We start from the raw sequence: 20496 nt of genomic DNA, 5'->3' as shown, positions 1-20496 counted from the left end.
TCAACTATCAAATATTGCTAGCTAATGCAAAATTATAATTTAGAGAAACTGTGCCATTGGTATTTTGTTCTTTTGCAATAGTTATTTTTCTAACGTGTTTGAGATAAAGGGTAAGTCAAGTGCCACATAAGCATGATAAAACAATAGGTTTTATTTTTAGCTCTATTATTTTTTATTGATTTATTTTTACCTTCCCTTTACATGGCTCAGCCACCAACAGGTTGTTGCACAGACTTCATTTCCACAAACAAAAGTGGACACAACCCCATGGCTGAACTCTGATATTCATTTAACTTTGACGAGGTGAGAAATTTTTTTTTGTTTTATTTTTAATGCTGTTTAGGATTATTATCTTATCTCCTGAACAAATACCTAATAGTATGTGTTTTTTATTTGTCTTAGGCTGGGCTCCCTAGAGAAGCAAAACCAGTAAAGAGTATATATACATATATGATATATAATATACAACAATGTTTATATATATATATTACATATATATATATACATAAACCCCTTTGTCATCGAGTTGATTCCAACTCATTACGACACCATAGGACAGAGTAAAACTTTCCCATGGGGTTTTCAAGATCGGCTGGTAATTTGAACAGCTAGCCTTCTGGTTAGCAGCCCTAGCTCTTAACCACTGCACCACCAGTGCTCCAAATATACATGTAGAGAGATTATACCAAAGAAATGGGTTGCAAAGTTGTAGAGGTTGAAATGTTCCAAGTCCGATGGTGAGGCTGGAGGTTTTCTTCACTCATGTAGCTGCAGGGGTTGGTAAACCCAAGATTGGCATGAGACAGCAGGCCTCTGGCTCAAAGGCTGCAAAGACTGACAAAATCCAAGATCAGCAGCAAGATGGCAAGTAAGCTGCTAACTAAATTCCCAAGAAATGGAGGTCATATGAACAGAAGCCAGCTGCAGGATGCAGAGCAAGCAAAAGCCTTGCCAGAAAGTCCACACCTATTGGGTGCAGGCAACACCCCCAATAAACTCCCTTTCAATTGATTGGTTACTCACAGCATATCCCGTCATGGGAGTGATCACATTACATCAGATTTATCATGGAGATGATTATATCATTAAATGACTGTCAAACTATATCATAACAGCCAAACCACTGAGAATCATGGCTCAGCCAATTTGAAACACAGCCTTAACAATCACAGTCCAACCCTTTTCAACTTGAGGCCTGTATACATCACCTTAAAGCATACATAATCTCTGAATAAAGACAATTATAAATTGATACTTATTCCTAACATGATAAAACTAACACGAGGACAACCAAAAATGCAATAACCCTGTTTACATCTTATATTTTGTAAAAGAAGAAAACAAAAATATTTGATGCACACATACAAGGAAGAAATACTCATAACAATTATCGTCCTCGAATCTGCAACTGGTCTTGTGGTCATAACTGGTATTCAGAACTACCTTCTTCTACCACCCATTCCATATTCCCTTTGCCCTCAGCAAGCACCTTAGCTGGTAGTGGTTCTTTGACTGGTGGGGTGAACCAAACCTTCCTTCCTGAAGGGTCTGGGCCATTACTAGTCCTGTCAGAATTGGATTGCTGTAGTTTTCCATGACCTAATCACAGGTCATGATATTACTAAAAGACGCCCTAAAGGATCTTCTACATTCCAGTCATACTCTTCTTTGCCTCTATTATGTAATATCATCTGATTTCATCTTGGTAATCAGGATCAGTCACACCAGCCAATATGGTAACTCCCTTATTTGCCTGTTCATCCAGTGGCAAAGTGGCCAGGTGGCATTCTTAATTCCCGGATCAATGGAATCAGTGATGTGTTTCCAGCTGAGAGCATTCCTCCTTTTGGAACTAAGCACTCTACACCTGCAGAGCATAAGGTTGCAGCGACAGGAAGCAAAAATTCTTGCGAGTGGGTCACTAGGAATAATAGTGAATGATGTCACTCCCATTTCTACCCCCTGATTCCTGAACCCATGAATTCTGGCTGTTGGAAAAACAGCACCATATATTGGACATTGATTTGGAGCATATACAGACTCCTAGAGAATATTGCCCTAACCCTGCAAGGTATTGTCACCTAGCTGGCACTGTAATTTTGTCTTAAGAAGGCCATTCCATCCTTCTATCAAGCTGGCTGCTTCAGGATGACGGGGAACAAGGTAAGATCAGTGAATTCCCTGAGCATGGGCCCATTGCTGCACTTCATTTGCTGTGAAGTGAGTCCCTCGATCCGTGGCAATGCTGTGTGGGAAACATAATGGTGGATAAGGCATTCTGTAAGTCCACAGATGGTAGTTTGGCAGAGGCATTGCATGCAGGGAAGGCAAATCCATATCCACAGTGTCTATTCTAGTAAGGACAAAACTCTGCCCTTTCCATGATGGAAGTGGCCCAGTGTAATCAACTTGTCACCAGGTTGTTGGCTGATAACCTCAAGGAATAGTCCCATATCAGGAACTCACTGTTGGTCACTGCTGCTGACAAATTGGGCACTCAGTAGTGGTTGTAGCCAAGTCAGCTTTGGTAAGTGGAAGTCCATGTTGCTGAGCCCATGCATAGCTTCCATCCTTGCTACTGTGTCCACTTTGTTTATGAGCCCGCTGTGCAATGGCAGGAATTGCTAGGGAAAGAGGATGACAGGTTTCCATAAAATGTGTCATCCTATGCACTTCGTTGTTAGTAACCTTCTCTGCTGAGGTCACCTTTTGATGAGCATTCACATGAGACACAAATATCTTCACATCTTTGGCCTATTCAGGAGGTCTATCCACTTACCTCTTCCCCATACTTCCTTCTTTCAAGTTTTCAACCATGCTTCTTCCAAGTCCCTGACTGTCCAGCCAAATCATTGACCACAGTCCATGAATTAGTATGTAATAGCACATCTGGCCATGTTCTCAAGCAAAGTGAACAACCAGGTGTGCTGCTTAAAGTTCTGCACACTGGGAGAATTTCCCTTCACCAATGATTTTCAGGGAGGCCCCAGAAAGGGGCTATAGTGCTGCCGCCCTCCACTTTCAAGTGGTGCCTGCATATCATGCAGACCCATCTGTAAACCAGGCATGAGTTTGCTATTCCTCAGTCAAATGATAATAAGGAATTCTCCATGAGGCCATAGGTGCAGACTGGAAGAGGTAAGGTAATGTGATAGGGTGGAGACCATGGGCCTTTGGGCCACTCTCTCATGCAACTTACATGTGCCTTCAGGTCTTGCTTGGGACCAATCTCTTATATACCACTTCCATTTAATGATGCAGGGCTGCTGTGCAAGTCCAACTCTATGGGCCTGTAGGTCAGACAACACCCAGTTCATGATAGACAGCTCAGGCTGCATGGTGACTTGGTGGCCCATGCTAAACATTCAGCCTCTGCTAAGGCCCAGTAACAAGCCTAAAGCTGTTTCTCAAAAAAAGAGTAGTTATCTGCAGAGAATGGCAGGGCTTTACTCCAAAATTCTAATGGTCTGCACTGTGATTCACCAATAGTGGCCTGCCAAAGACTCCAAACAGCATCTCTATCAGCCACAGACACTTCAAGCACTGTTGGATCATCTGGGTCGTATGGCCGAAGTGGCACAGCAGCTTGCACAGCTGCCTGAACCTGTTGCATAATCTTCACTTGTTCTGGGCCACACTCAAAACTAGCAGCTTTTTGAGTCACCTGATAAGTAGGCCAGAGTAAAAAAAAAAAGAAAAAAGTAGGCCAGAGTAGCACACTGAAAAGAGGAATGTGTTGCTTCCAAAATCCAAAGAGGCCTACTAGGCAGTGTGCCTCCTTTTTAGTTGTAGGAATAGCCAGATGCAACAACATCCTTCACTCTAGAAGGAATATTTTGACATGCCCCATGACCCCTAGAGATTTCACTGAGGTGGAAGTAACCTGAATTTTTGTCAGATTAATTTCCCACAACACATGGGAAAATCACGTCAGATGACAAAATGGTGGACAATCACACAATACTGGGAATCACGGCCCAGCCAAGTTGACAGATATTTTGGGGGGACAGAATTCAATCCATCACACCCACCTAGAGGCTCCTAGGAAGAAAGGCCTGGTGATCCCCTTCAGAAAGGTCACACCCTTGAAAACCCTATTGACTCAGTTCTACTCTGCACACATGGGATCTCCATGCTTTGAAATTGACTGGCTGGCAAACAACAACACTGATACATTATTATGAACTAAGGTCCACACTTTATTCAAATTTCCTTCATTTTTCCCTGGTTTCCTGTTTCTGTCCCTGGACCCCCTCTGGGACCCACGGGACCTTTAGTTCTCGCATCTCTTCAGGCTCCTCTAGACAATGACAGTTTCTCAGACTTTCCCTGTTTTTGAGACCTTGATGGTTTTGAAGGGTGCTACTGAGGAGTTTTGTGGGAGGCCCCTTGATTGGGGTTTGGTGCTTTTCTCATAAGGAGACTGAGGCTGTGGGTTTTTGGGAGGAAACCCCAGGGGTGAGGTGCCCTCCCCATCTCACCATATCAGGGTGCATACAGTCCACATGAACCATCACTGTGACATTGACCTTGCTCACCTGGCTCAGGTGAGTTGTCAGGTGTCTGCACCGTGAAGTGACCCCTTTCTCCCCTTTCCAAGCTGTGCTCTTTGGAAGGGCATCACTATGCACCCACACTTAGGGGTAGGCGTGAAGCTGAGGAATCTAAACAGATTATCATTATTTTTTTAAGCATACAAAGAGGAGCCCTAGGCTTAGTGGTTAAGTGTTTGGCTGCTGACCAAAAGGTCATCAGTTCGGATCCACCAGCCTCTCCTTGGAAACCCTATGCAGGGGTTCTACTCTGTCCTGTAGGGTCATTATGAGTTGGAATCTACTGGATAGCAATGGGCTTGGTTTGGTTTTGGATAGCACACAAATGTTTTACCAATAAATCCAGAGTCATTGATATTTCTTCCTTACTAGGTCAATCAGGATAATGTAACCAATGTAACCACCGTGGAAGGGAAAGGCAATCAAATTCCCTGTGGACTAAATTTTGAAGTAGGGCTGGAGAATTGATATAGCTCTGAAATAGGACACTGAAAGTGTATTGTTGGCCTTGCCAGCTGAAGGTAAACTGCTTCCAGTGCTCTTTCAAAACATTTATGTAGAAAAAGGCATTAGTCAGATCCATAGTTGCATACCAGGTTCCATGAGATGTACTAATTTGCTCAAGCAATGAAAGAAACAACATCTGGAACAATAGCTGGTTAAGTTTTTGATAATCCACTGTCATTCTCCAAGATCCATCTTTTTTTTGCACAGGCCAAATAGGCAAGTTGAATGGGGTGTGGTGGGAATTACCACCCCTGCATCCCTCAAATCCTTGATGGTGGCAGTAATCTCTGTGATGCTTCCAAGAATGTGATATTGCTTTTGGTTTATTATTTTCATATGCAGGGGAGTTTCTAATTGCTTCCACTTAGCTTTTCTACTCAAAATAGACCTTACTCCACTTGTCAGGGATCCAGTGTGGGGGCCCTGACGGTTACTGAGTATATCTATTCTAGTTATGCATTTTGGAACTGGGAAATCACTACAGGATGGGTTCAGGGACACACTGGACCTATTGTGAGACAGACATAGCTAAGATTCCATTAATAACCTTACCTTCATATGCCCTCATTTTGACTAGTGGGCCACAGTGACATTTTGGGTCTCCTGGAATTAGTGTCAGTTCAGAGCAAGTATCCAGTAATCCCTGAAAAACCTGATTATTTCTTTTACCCCAGTGAACAGTTACACTAGTAAAAGGCAGTAGATTCCTTTGGGGAAGACTGGGAGAAAGATTAACAGTATAAGTTTTTGGCAGTGTATTGGAGTCTTTCCTCAAGTGGACCCAGCCTCCCCTTCACTGAAGGGCTTTTGGGTGTGTAAACTAGCTCAATTGTGGGAATTGATTGAGGGGCCATGATTCTCTGTTCAGGACATTTGAGTTAGACTGCTGTTCACTTGACCTAGAATTCTTCCTCTTGTATATATCAAATAAACACTTAGTAGATTTCTTATCTATTTCACTCCTAGGGACACGATGACTAAATAACCAATGCCATAAGTTCACATGAGTCAGACTATTCTGATTACAGCTTTAAGTCCGCTGTTCATTACAGTAACCATGCCAACATTGTCTTTGTACCTTGAGTGCCACAACTTGTCCCTTACTACGAATCAGCCCTATTGTAGTTAGATGTCTTTAGTTAGGGCAGTTCCCACTGTCAAATCTGACTTACGTAAAGCAGCAATCCTAGCAGTCTTCAAAGATGCTGGGACTCCCTTCACAAATTTTTTATTCACCATTGTTGTAAAAGTTGTGTACTTTGGGCATGCCATATGTAGGTCTGTGGATCTAACCTGATAAATCCACTCTAACAAGCCAGTTTCCATAAGTCGTTGGATATCTTCTTCTACCAAGGCAGATCTGGCACTTCAACTTGATTTAATGTAGGCCACCATGTAATCCATGCTTCAGTGAACCAACCAAATAAAGTATTAGATCCTTTCCTAACCTCTTGAGCTGAAACACTGAATGAAGAACCTGTGCTTACTGCATCCATATCAACAAACACAGGCTGATCTATCCTTATGTTCCTTGCACCATTATCCCACACCCTTAAGAGATATTCCTACACATATTCCACAGGTGTCTGTACATATTATAAAAGTCAAAGAGTTCTTTTAGAAAGTAGCATACCTCCTCCTGGGTCACACTTTGCACTTCACCTTTTGGGGATCTTTGGGACTTAAGTCTGGTTATAGGTCTAGAAGCCAAAATGGGTGTGGGGTTGTGTTTTGAGAACATTCATCATAGTCTTTTAAAGCATCTACCTTAAGCAATGCACCAGGCAATGACTCATACAAAGTCTTCAGACACAGCTGAGTTAATCTCATCAGATAAGGTGGAGGGGCTAATGGTTTTATTGGGGAGGGTGGTTTAGCAGACAAAGAGGGAGTAATCTCTTCACATGGAAGTGAGGTGGCTGGTTCTGTTGGCAGGAGTGATTCAATGGTATTTAGGGGCTTAATGTCTCCAGCTTCCTGCTTATCTGCCCATATGCCCCCATCCCAAGTTTCAGGATCCCATTTCTTCCCAATTAATGCCTTCATTTTAACTTCAGACATCACTCAAGTTTGAGAATTCAGTTGGTGTTATATTCAGCCATTCTGTTGATAAGACTCTGGGTTTCGTTTTTCAGCAATATCAGCTCTGTTACTACAAGAAATAGGGCTTTCTTTCAAGGCACAAGTGGAAACTTTAAGGTTGTTTATGCAGAGCTTGGTCTTTGACTCTGAAGCCTTGCGCTCATCTCTTTCTTTCACCACTTTGTCTAACAAAAGTAGGATCAACCAACCAGCTTCCTTATACTTCTCATTATGAAAAACTGTAGAAAGAAATCAAACATGTGATCACCCAGAGCCTCACCTCTCACTAATACCTGACCTACTGGTGTAGATATTTTACGTATTTCCATTGCCAACTTATACCATGGATTAGCAGTGCCCTCTTAACTAGTGGAAGCAGGAAAAAAAAAAAAAAAACAATGCCGTCCAGTCAATTCTGACTCATAGCAACCCTATGGGACAGAGTAGAACTGCCCCATAGATTTTCCAAAGAGCGCCTGGCAGATTTGAATTGCCGACCTTTGGTTAGCAGCCGTAGCACTTAACCACTTAGACTAAGCAGAATTGAGAACCAATTTAGATAATTCGTCCTTACAATTTTGTTTCTCTAGAACCACTCTTGGTACCAAGTGTCTTAGGCTGGATTCTCTAAAGAGGTAAAACAGATCCTGTGGCTACGTGACTCAGAAGTCTTCGCCTGACCATCAGATTTGGGATGACGTTCCAGCCTCTACAACCACATGAGCCTTTTCCTTGATGTAAATTTCTCTCCTGAGTCACGTAGCCACAGGGGCTGGGGAACCCAAGATTGGCATATGAGAGAGCAGGGCTTTGGCTCAAAGACTGCTAAGACCGACAAAACCCCAAATCAGCAGGCCAGATGGCAAGTAAGCTGCTAGCTCAAGCCCTAAGAACTAGAAGTCACATGAACAGAAACCGGATGCAGGATCCAGAGCTATCAAAAACCTTGCCAGAAAGTTCACCTATACGGGATGCAGGCCACAACCCCAAGGAAACTTCCTTTCAACTAATTGGCTACTCACAGCAGATCCCAGCATGGAAGTGATCGCATCAGATCAGATCTCACCATGGAGGTGATTACATCATTAAATGACTGGCCAACTACATCATAACTGCCAAACCACTGAGAATCATGACTCAGCCAAGTTGACATACAACTTTAACCATCAAATTGCTGTTAGCTGCCATTGAGTTAACCCTCAACTCATGAAATGAGTGGTATGCCACTGGCTGCTAACTGAAATATTGGTGGTTTCAATCCACCCAGTGGCTCTTCTGAAGAAAGGCTTGGAGAATGACTTTCTTAAAATATTAGAGCCAAGAAAACACTACAATGCAGTTTTATTCTGTAAAACATGGGGTCTCCATGATCTAACAGTACATGCAACTTAAATTTTCCAACACGATAACATTGCTTGAATTTGATGACTCATGTGTTCTTATGCTAACCTTCTTTTGTCCTCAAACCTTGTAACATTTATATTTGCTATAGTAGAAATTAGTAAGTAAATGTAAATATAACAAAAGTACAGACAGATCTGAATTTCAGGATTCAGACAGTTGTGATCCAGAGTTACCCCACGAGAAGAAATGGAGTACATCCAGGTATAGCACTTAGAACTCAGATAATAACATAACATGCATTCAGTGACTGTAATAGCTCAAAACAGGAGGCTGGGCCAAGATGGCAGAGTAGTCAGATGCTTCCTGTGGTCCCTCTTACAAAAGACCTGAAAAAATAAGTGAATCGCCTATATATGACAATCTAGGAGCCCTGAACATCAAAGAAAAAGTTGAGAAACTGGCAGAGGAAGCGAGAGATGGTTCAGAAGCAGCAAAGAATTGCCAGACCTGACCTAACTGCCACTGACACCCTGCAGGCTGGATAAGCTGGCATGAACAGTGAGGCAAACAATGGTACTCGGGATGTGTTTTCCACATCGGGAGAGATCAAGCAGCAGGGAGTCTGCTCAAGCCTCTAGAACCAGTGAGAAACCATGCTCAGTCAGTGAAAGATAAATATGTGTCTAAACTGGTGAGTGGATAAAAAAAAAAAAAAACTTTTGGAAAGTACCTTTCTCCCATTTTCTGTCCCCTTCACTGTCTGTGCCAGGTCTCAGTCTGGCTTCAGCAATTGTTGTGCACCCCGGGCCAGAAGTAGGACTCGTGGTGTGTCCTGAGCCATTCTCCTGGCTTTGGAGAGGGAACAAATTAACAAACAGGGAAAAATAATCTGCCAGCTCCCATAAGCCAGGAACTCTGGGCAGGCACAGATCCTTTGCCTAGGCCCAGGCATAAGTGGCCATGGACTTCAAATGCCTTTCACCCCTGCATAGACCTGCATAGGCCCATTTCAACAGTATAGGCCCTCGTTAGCACAGTATGACAGAGTATGTACCTGAAGCCTATTTTCATCTCTATCAGCTATAAGGGGGAGTGGCAAATTTGTGATAACTGACACCACGCTGCCCATTAAGCAGGGTAGTCACTTACACACATCAGGGGCCTGAGACCCCATTCCACTGAGCCACCTGCAACAGGCTTCACCCACTCCACCGAGCCACCTGAAATAGGAGTCCAAGAATAAGTGATGACTCCCAGTTCTTACAGCCAACACCACTGGGTGTCCATAGTCCAGTTGCAAAACCCACCTACCTACATACTCTAGGGAACTGGGACACACCTTCCACCCAGACACTCAGAGGTAGCAGTAAGCCCCTGCCTTTATCAGTGCATGACCCACTACTGCAGACAGACACCTGTGCCTACAACAATCACCCCTGCCCATCTAGCACTGTAGATGAAAGTCTATACTACGTACTCGGTGACTGACAACCTGGATACTGAGCTGAATCCATACAAGAAAAGTAAAAGAACTCCTGGGCTCACATACAAAGTATCAGCTGTAGCCACCTGGAGACAGGATGTGAGCACTTCAAAGACATCGATAATCACACTAGCCCATATGAGTAGCCTATTTGAGCATATCAAAACAAAACAAAAGCATAAGCTAGGACACAGTAAGCAAACATAAAAAGAATAATTATAATAACTTACTGAGGGCTTGGAGACAAAAATCAATACCAAATCACATAAAGAGGCAGACTATGATGGGTTCAGCAAGTCACCAAAACAAAGAATCTAGAAACCTTCCAGAGGTGGATAAATTCTTTGAATTACTGGAGGTAGAATTCAAAAGACTAATTTACAGAACTCTTCAAGAGATCAAAAAGGAGATCAGCCAAAACCCAGAAGAAACCAAGGAATACACAGACAAAGAAATAGAGGAACTTAAGAAGGCTATACAAGAACATAACGACAAATTTAACAGGCTGCAAGAATACATAGAGAGAGAGCAAACAGAAATCCAAAAGATTAACAATAAAATTTCAGAATTAGACAACTCAATAGAAAGTCTTAGAAGCAGAATTGAGGTAATGGAAGACAGAATTAGTGAGACCAAAGATAAAGCACTTGACAACAACTTATCTGAGGAAAAATCAGATAAAAGAATTAAAAAAAAAAGAAGAAGAAACCCTAAGAATTATTGGGTCTGTATCGAGAGGAATAACCTAGAGTGATTGGAGTACCAGAAAAGGGGGATAACAAAGCATAAAAAGAGAATCGTAAAATATTTGATGGCAGAAAACTTTCCAGATATCAGAAAAAATGAAACGACATCCATCCAAGAAGCTCATCAAACCCCATGCAAGGTAGGTCCCAAAGGAAAGTCACCAAGACATATTATAATCAAACTTACCAAAACCAAGGATAAAGAGAGAATTTTAAGAGTGGCTAGGGAAAAAACAAAAAATCACCTACAAAGGAGAGTCAATAAGACTAAACTCTGACCACTCAGTGGAAACCATGCAGGCAAGAAGGCAATGAGATGACATATTAAAAAGCCTTGAAGAAAAAAAAAGCCAACTAAGAATTCTATTATCAGCAAAAGTGTCTCTCAAATATGATGGTGAAATTAATTAGGGTATTTCCAGAGAAAAAGATGTTTAGGGAATTTTTAAAAACCAAACCAAAATTACAAGAAATACTAAAGGGAGTCCTCTGGTTAGAAAACCAATAACATCAGATAACAACCCAAGACTAGAACACAGGACAGAGCAACCAGATATGAACTCTGATAGGGAAGTCACAAAAATAAATAAAAACTACAACACTGAAAATAGGGAAGTAGAGACTTCAATATGTAAAAGATGACAATATTAAAACAAAAAAGAGGGACTAAAAAAGTCATAGATCTTTCATATGGAGAAGAAGCCAAGGCAATATAAAGAAATAAAAGATTTGTGTAAACTTAGATAAATATGGGTAAATGTTAAGGTAACCACAAAGGAAACTAATGATCCTACACATCAAAATAAAAAACAAGAAAAATGTAAAGACTCAGTAAATACAAAATAAGCAACAATGAAAAACATGAAAAGAAAATACTTACAGAAAAACAACTCGGCACAGAACTGGAACAAAGAAACTGTTAACAACACACACACGAATGCATCAAAATGTCAGAACAAAACTCATACTTATCAGTAATTACACTGAATGTAACGGGACACTGAATGTAACAGTGACAAAATGGATAAAACAACACTATCCATCTTTATGCGACCTACAAGAGACACGCGTTAGACTTGAAGACACAAACTAAAACTCAAAGGATGGAAAAAATACATCAAGGAAACAACAACCAAAAAAGAGCAGAAGTGGCAATATTGATTTCTAAAAAACTATACTTTAAAATCCACCACAAAAGAGGAGGAAGGACAGTATATAATGATTAAAGGGTCAATACACAAGGAGGACATAATAATACTAAATATTTAGTTGCCTAATGACAGGGTTGCAAAATACATAAATCAAACTCTAACAGCATTGAAAAGAGAAATAGATAGTTCCACAATAATAGTAGGACTCTATTTTTTTTTTTAGTGGTGTAGTGGTTAAGAGCTGTGGCAGCTAACCAAAAGGTCAGCAGTTCAAATCCACCAGGTGCTCCTTGGAAACTCTATGGAACAGTTCTACTCTGTCTTATAGGATTGCTATGAGTTGGAATCAACTCGACTTCAACAGGTTGGCTTTTTATTTTTTTGGTTTTAACACATCACTTTTGGTGAAGGACAGAACATCTGGAAAGAAGCTCAATAAATATATGGAAGATCTAAATGTCACAAACAACAAACTGGATGTCATAGACATATACTGAACACTCCGCCCAACAGCAGCCAAGTATACTTTCTTTTCCAGTGCGCTTGGAACATTCACAAACCAAGCCTTAACAGAATACGAAACATTGAAATGTTACAAAGCATGTTTTCTGACCATAAAGCCATAAAAGTAGAAATCAATAACGGAAAAAGCAAGGAAAAATAATCAAATACATGGAAACTGAACAACACCTTGCTCAAAAACTACCAGGTTATAGAAGAAATTAAGGATAGAATAAAGAGATTCACAGAATCAAATGATCATGAAAACACATCCTACCAGAACATCTGGGACACAGCAAATGCAGTGCTCAGAGGTCAATTTATAGCAATAAATGCACATATCCAAAAAGAAGAACGGGTCAAAATCAAAACATTAACCCTACAACTCAAACAAGTAGAAAGAGAAGAGCAAAAGCGGCCCTCGGGCACCAAAGGAAAACAAATAAAAATTACAGCAGAGTTAAATGAAAACAGAGAATAGAAAAACAATTGAAAGAGTTAACAAGACCAAAAGCTGATTCTTTGAAAAGGTCAACAAAATCGATAAACCATTGGCCAGACTGACAAAAGAAAAACAGGAGAGGAAGCAAACAACCAGAATAAGAAATGACACAGACTCAACAGAAATTAAAAGAATTATAACAGAATACTATGAAGAAATGTACTTCAACAAATTTGAAAACCTAAAGGAAATGGACAAATTTCTAGAAACACACTACCTAACTAAACTAACACAACCAGAGCCAGAACAACTAAATAAATCTATTACAAAAGAAGATATTGATGAGGTTATAACTGCCCTTCCCCTCCCCGCCCCCCCAAAAAACCCTGGCCCTGATGGCTTCACTGGAAAATTCTACCAAACTTTCAGAGAAGTGTTAACACCGCTACTACTAAAGATATTTTAGAGCATAGAAGAGGATGGAATACTCCCAAACTCATTCTGTAAAGCCAGCATAACCCTCATACCAAAGCCAGGTAAAGACACCACAGAAAAAACAAAATTACCCCAACATTACTGGCACCAAAAAAAAAAAAAAACAAACAGGAAATAACAAATGTTGGAGAGGCTACGGTGAGATCCGAACTCTTATGCACTGCTGATGGGAATGTAAAATGATACAACCATTTTGGAAAACAATATGTGACTTCCTTAGAAAGCTAGAAATACCATATGATCCAGCAATCCTACTCCTAGGAATATATCCCCACAGAAATAAGAATTGCCACATGAATAGACATATGCACACCCATGTTCACTGCAGTGTTGTTCACAATATCAAAAAAGATGGAAAGAACCTAGAAGCCCATCAACAGATGAATGGATAAACTGTGTTACACACACACAATGGAGTATTACACAACAATAAAGAACAACGATGAACTTGTGAAGCATCTCATAACATGGATGAATCTGGAAGGCATTATGCTGAGTGAAATAAGCCAATCACAAAAAGACAAATATTGTATGAGACCACTACTGTAAAAAGTCATGAAAAGGTTTACATACAAAAAGAAACAATCTTTGATGGTTATGAGGGAGGAGAGGGATGGGGATGGAAAAACACTTAATAGATAACACATAAGTGGTAACTTTGGTGAAGGGTAAGACAGTACACAATACTGGGGAAGCCCGCACATCCTGTGCAAGGCAAGGTCATGGAAGCTCCACAGACACATCCAAACTCCCTGAGGGACGGAATTGCTGGGCTGAGGACTGTGGGAACCATGGTCTCGGGGAATATCTAGCTCAACTGGCATAACATAGTTTACAAAGAAAACATTCTACATTCTACTTTGGAGCAGCATCTGGGGTCTTAAAAGTCTGTAAGCAGCCATCTAGGATATTCCACTGGTCTCACCCCTTCGGGAGCAAGGAGGAATGAAGAAAACTTAAGATACAAGGGAATGATTAGTCCAGAGAACTAATAGACCACATCTGCCACAGCCTCCACTAGACTGAGTCCAGTACAACTAGATGGTGCTGGCTACCACCACTGACTGCTCTGACAGGGATGACAATGGAGGGTCCCAGACAGAGGTGGAGAAATTGTAGAATAAAATTCTGACTCAAAAAGAAAGACCAGACTTGCTGGACTGAGAGTGACTGGAGAAACACTGAGCATATGGCCTCTGGACACCCTTTTAGTTCAGTAATGAGGCCACCCCTTCAGAGAAAACTGAACAGGCCCATAGAACAAAATAAGACAAAAGGGGCACACTGCCCTGTGGCAGGGACTGGAAGGCAGGAGGGAAAAGGAAAGCTGTTAATAGGGAACCCAGGTTTGAGAAGGAAGAGTGTTGACATGTCATGGGGATGTTAATGAATGTCATACGACAACTCTGGAGCATAGTAAGGACTATTTTTAATATTGACTATTATTTTTTATTAATAAATGACTTTTTTTACTCACCAAAAAAAAAAGAAAAGAAAGGAAAATTACAGACCAATACCCCTCATGAACATATATGCAAAATTTCTCAACAAAATTCTAACCAATAGCATTCAAAAACATACCAAAAGAATAATTCACCATGACCAAGTGGGATTTGTACCAGGTATGCAAGGATGGTTGAATATTACAAAAACAATCAATGTAATCCATCACTTAAATCACATAAATAAAACAAAAGACAAGAACCACATGATCTTATCAACTGAGGCAGAAAAGGCAATTGACCAAGTCTAACATCCATTCATGATAAAAACTCTCAGCAAAATAGGAATAGAAGGAAAATCTCTCAGCATTTATACAAATTTTGGCATTTATACAAAACCAACAGCCAACATCATCATAAATGGAGAGAGTCTGAAAGCATTCTCCTTGAGAACGGGAACCTGACTAGGATGTCCTTTATCACCACTCATTCAACATGGTGCTGGAGGTCCTAGCCAAAACAAATGTGGCAAGAAAAAGAAATAAAGGGAATTTAATTGGTAAGGCAGAAATAAAAGTATCCCTATTTGCAGATGATATGATCTTATACACAGAAAACCCCAAAGAATTCACAAGAAAACTACTGAAACTAATAGAAGATTTCAGCAAAGTATCAAGATACAAGATAAACATACAAAAATCAGCTGGATTCCTCTACACCAACAAAGAGAACATTGACGGGGAAATCACCAAATCAATACCATTTACAATAGCTCCCAAGAAGAAAAACTACGTAGGAATAAATCTAACCAGAGACATAAAAGACTTATACAAAGAAAACTACAAGACACTACCACAAAAAGCCAAGAGACCTATATAAGTGGAAACACATACCACGGGCATGGATAAGAAGACTCAACATTGTGATAAGGTCAGTTCTACCCAAAGAGATCTACAGATACAGTGTAATCCCGATCCAAATTCCAACATTTTTTAATGAAATGGAGAAACAAATCATCTAAGTCATATGGAAAGGGAAGAGGCCCTGGATAAGTAAAGCATTACTAAAGAAGAGGAACAAAGTGGGATGCCTCATACTACCTGATTTTAGAAACTATTATACTGCCGTGGTAGTCAAACAGCTGGTACTGATACAACAGCAGATACACAGACCAGTGGGACAGAATTGAGAATCTAGACCTAAATTCATTCACCTATGAGCAGCTGATATTTGACAAAGGCTCAAAGTCTGTTAACTCGGGAAAAGACAGCCTCTTTAACAAATGGTGCTGGCGTAACTGGATATCCATCTGCAAAAAAATGAAACAGGTTTAGGCGACTTATGTAACTACTTCATAGCTTAGTTTCCCCCCATGGAAAGCATGTTAACTACAGTATATTTCCATGATATTGTTGTGAGGATTAAATAACTTAATAAATATAAAACATTTTGAATAGTGCCTGGTACTTATTATTATCTTGAAGAAGAAAGTTCCTGGATGAGTGTGCAGGAAAGACAGAGACTAAGCTGAAAAAGCTCAGTATGGAGTGAAGGGGGTAATGGGGATAAAGGGAGTGATAGGAGATTTAGTTCTATGAATAAGATTGAGGCCATGCCCAGTAGTCTTAGAGACTTAAAGTGCTATTAAAAGATAGTGTGGGATTTGGAATATGGGCATTTGCATTTAAAAATATCAATCTGTTGAATAGAGAATGAACTCAGAGGATAAGACTGAAAGTAGCGAATTTGGCTATAAGGTTATTGCAATAGGGAAGGAGAGAAATTATGCTTCACGGCCTAGGATGAAAGAAGTGGAGATGATGGTGTAATCAGTAAAATGGATTGGCTATTAACACTGCCTCTACCTCACTCTTTGATCACATCTGCTATTACTCCCTTCATTTCCATTACTCTTTCATTCCAAGTAGCTATTGAATTCTAGAAGTGTGGCTAGACTAATCAGCAATGTTTAGAAAAAAATTTTTTTTTTCTAAGTGTAAACACTGTATTTTGAAGGCTTAGAAAAAAAAACGCAAAATTTTTCAGTATTGTTTTTATATTGACCATATTTCATTTAGTTGGGTTAAGTATAATATATTTAAATTAATTTCTACCATATCTTTTTATTATAATTGCTGGGGTTACTAGAAATTTAAAATAATGCATGTTGCTTGCATTTGTGTCTTGTGTTATATTTCTATTAGATAGAGCCATTCTAGATTGACTGCCTGTTTTCATACCGCTTACCCTTATACAGTTAGTGTATGAACTTGTAGGTTTTTCTATAAGATTCGATGAGTTAATATAAGGAAATGTCCATAACAGGTGTTGACATGATGGCAAGTGTCCAACAGTTTTTACTATTGCTGTTGTGTTTTGAAGGTGGGCATGATAGAACTTGATATTGGATTTGATGCGGTATATGAGAGAAAGAAAGGGATTAAGAGTTTGTCTAGTTATCTTTCCCGTGCTCTGGGTTTCAGTATTTGGAAAAAGGTTCTATACAATGAATTAGGAAAACCTGGTTATATTTGAGTCTAAATTATATAAACTAAAATCCAAACTTTGCAATAGCTCTTTTTTCCCTCTATATTCTTCATTCATAGTTTTAGAAACCCAAAATATGTATTTTTCTGAGGCTTTCAAAAAAAAAAACTTCAAAGGTTTAATTTTTTCACTTTCAATGCACACTGCTTAGATCAATATGTGATAGCTTATTTTCCATTATGTATTATATATCTCTTAATTTTTAAATTAATATTCTGGATAAAAATCAGATTGCAAATGACATTAATCTTATTTCTCCAAGGGTATAAAAATTGAAGTTATAATTTGCAATAGTCCCTCATGAAAAATTTCTCAGAGTGGTATCTAATGGGAAATGTACTCTAGCTAATGAAAGGTTTTTTCTAATTAATTTTCAAATTGGACTTATTTTAAAAGCCAAAAAAGTATTTATCTAAAAACTACAAATAATAACTATTTCAAGAGATTAATAGGAAGCTTCTGAGGTTTATATTTAAAGATTAATGTAATCTGTGAAATTGTTTTACCTTTCATGGAGAAAGAATGGACAACTATCTTCCAGTCTACTTTTACTTTTTGGGCATATTTTATCTTGAGAAAAGAGTGAAAGGCAAAGCATTAGGTTTACTACCCAGCACATTTTGTATTAAGGAATATGTGCTGATCCAAATGTGTTTTTTTTCCATCTGTTGGAGAATGTCTTCTTAATTAAATTGTATACATACTCTCTATATCAACTGCATGTTTAAAAAATATTCATACTTAGCATGAGGTATTTCAAAAATCAAAAAGAAGGCTTTACAATAGGCTATAAGAACAAATTAGAAAAGGAAAGGAATGGCACCAGTCATCTTTCTTTCTGTTTCAAATCCCCTGAGTCCTAAGGTATGATCACCAGACAATTCTTGCTTAGGAGGAAACCAACTGGAAGTGACTGTGATTGCAAGGATGTTCTTAAACAATGACTTCTCCAGCCATGGATTATATTGTTCAGTTATTTTTCTTGTTTATTTAACTGCATTTGTATCTTCAAATATCTTTCTGAGGATCAAGATACCCACCCCATCATCTCTACTAAGGTTTGCTATCCATGAGATATAGATCTGAATCTACCAACTCAACTCCCTTATAGCCTAACTGCCATTGCTAAGATTGTGTCTAGAATACCTCACACAGAGGAGGTAAAATTATTTTATTAGTATTTAGTTTTATTTGTTAAATTATTTCAAGCTTGCTGTATATTTGCAATTAAAACATGCTCCCACATGTAACTGTACTCATAGCTCACTTTCATTTCATACATAACAAGCTTCAATGAACAAATACCCATACACAAGCTGCCATTTTTTTCTATTCTTACCTCTAACCCTGTTGCTGTGATGATCTTACACAGTATTCCATGATATGACTGACATCAATGAACTAGTCTAGATAATCACTCTTTTCTGCAGTTTCTCAGAATTGTTTCTGTCTCATTTTATAGTATTCTGCTTGTCTTTACGGTCTGTTTTTTCAATATATTCCTTTCTTTTTTTCTACTGTTTCTACTGAAGAAGATTTAAAACATAATAATTTTTTCATGTATGTGTTACATTTACATTTCCACTGTTTCCAAGGTGTCTTCATCATCCATTCATGCAATCTTTTTTTCATTCAGTTAATAAACATTCATTAAAAAAATTTTTTTAGTTGTGAATTTTTTTTTTAACTGTACCTTAGTTGAAGGTTTACAGAACAAACTAGTTAACAGTTAGTACACTTATTGCTTTATAGCATTGGTTAACAAACCCAGGACATGTCAACACTCTCCCTTCTTGACCTTGGGTTCCCTGTTACCAGCTTTCCTGTCTCCTCCTGCCTTCTAGTCCTTGCCCCAGGGCTGGTGTGCCCATTTAGTCTTGTTTTGTTTTAGGAGCCTGTCTAATCTTTGGCTGAAGAGTGAACCTTGGGAGTGACCTCATTACCAAGCTAAAAGGCTGTCTGGGGGATACACTCTCAGGGTTTCTCCAGTCCATTTCAGGCCAGTAAGTCTGATCTTTTTTTGTGAGTTAGAATTTTGTTCTGCATATTTCTCCAGCTCTGTCCAGGACCCTCTATTGTGATCCCAGTCAGAGCAGTCAGTGGTGGTAGCCGAGTACCATCTAGTTGTACTGGACTTGGTCTGGTGGAGGCCGTGGTAGTTGGGGTACATTAGTCCTTTAGACTAATTGTTCCCTTTTATCTTTAGTTTTCTTCCTTCTCCCTTGCTCCCGATCAAGTGAGACCAGTGGAGAATCTTAATGGCCACTCACAGGCTTTTAAGACCCCAGGTGCTACTCACAAAGTGGAACATAGAACATTTTCTTTGTAAACCTTGTTATGCCAACTGAGCTAGATGTTTCCTGAGACCATGGTCCCCACAGCCCTTAGCCGGCAATTCTGTCCTTCAGGGAGTTTGGATGTGTCTATGGAGCCTCCATGACCTTGCGTTGTACAAGTTGTGCTGGCTTCCCCAGTATTGTGTACTGTCTTACCCTTCACTAAAGTTACCACTTATCGATTGTCTATTTAGTGTTTTTCCATCCATACCCCTCCTCTCCCTCGTAAACATCAAAGATCGTTTCTTTTTGTGTGTAAAACTTTTCATGCGTTTTTATAGTAGCGGTCTCATACAGTATTTGTCCTTTTGTGATTGACTTGCTTCACTCAGCATAATGCCCTCCAGATTCATCTATGTTATGAGCTGCTTCACAGATTCATCATTGTTCTTAATCATTGCATAATACCCCATTGTGTGCATGAACCATAGTTTGTTTATCCATTCATCTGCTGGTGGGCATCTAGGTTGTTTCCATCTTTTTGCTATTGTGAGCAGCGCTGCAATGAACATGGGTTTGCACATATCTATTCATGTTATGACTCTTATTTCTCTAGGATATATTCCTAGGAGGGGGATTGCTGGATAATAAGGTATTTCTAGTTCTAGCTTTCTAAGGAAGCACCATATAGTTTTCCAAAATGTTTGTATCATTTTGCTTTCCTTTTTCATTTAATTGGATTATTTGTCTTTTTGTTGTAGAGGTATTGGATTTTCTTCTAGATTTTAGAAATTAGACATTTGTCTGATTTGTATTAGCCAAACACTTTTTCCCAGTCTGTAGGTTCTCTTTTTACTCTTTTGGTGAAGTCTTTTGATGAGCGTAAGTGTTTAATGTTTAGAAGATCCCAGTTAGATCTGGCTTATC

General features: G+C 39.5%; 1 pseudogene; it reads right to left on the bottom strand.

The window, feature by feature from the left end:
* Positions 1-1757: 1757 nt before the first annotated feature.
* Positions 1758-20496, bottom strand: part of LOC126066241 (uncharacterized) — a 99247-nt pseudogene continuing 80508 nt past the window's right edge.

This window comes from Elephas maximus, chromosome 23, assembly GCF_024166365.1.
Source record: "Elephas maximus indicus isolate mEleMax1 chromosome 23, mEleMax1 primary haplotype, whole genome shotgun sequence".
NCBI classification, from domain to species: domain Eukaryota; kingdom Metazoa; phylum Chordata; class Mammalia; order Proboscidea; family Elephantidae; genus Elephas; species Elephas maximus.
Note: the sequence above shows the minus strand (reverse complement) of the source record. Positions and strands in the feature narration are given on the sequence as shown.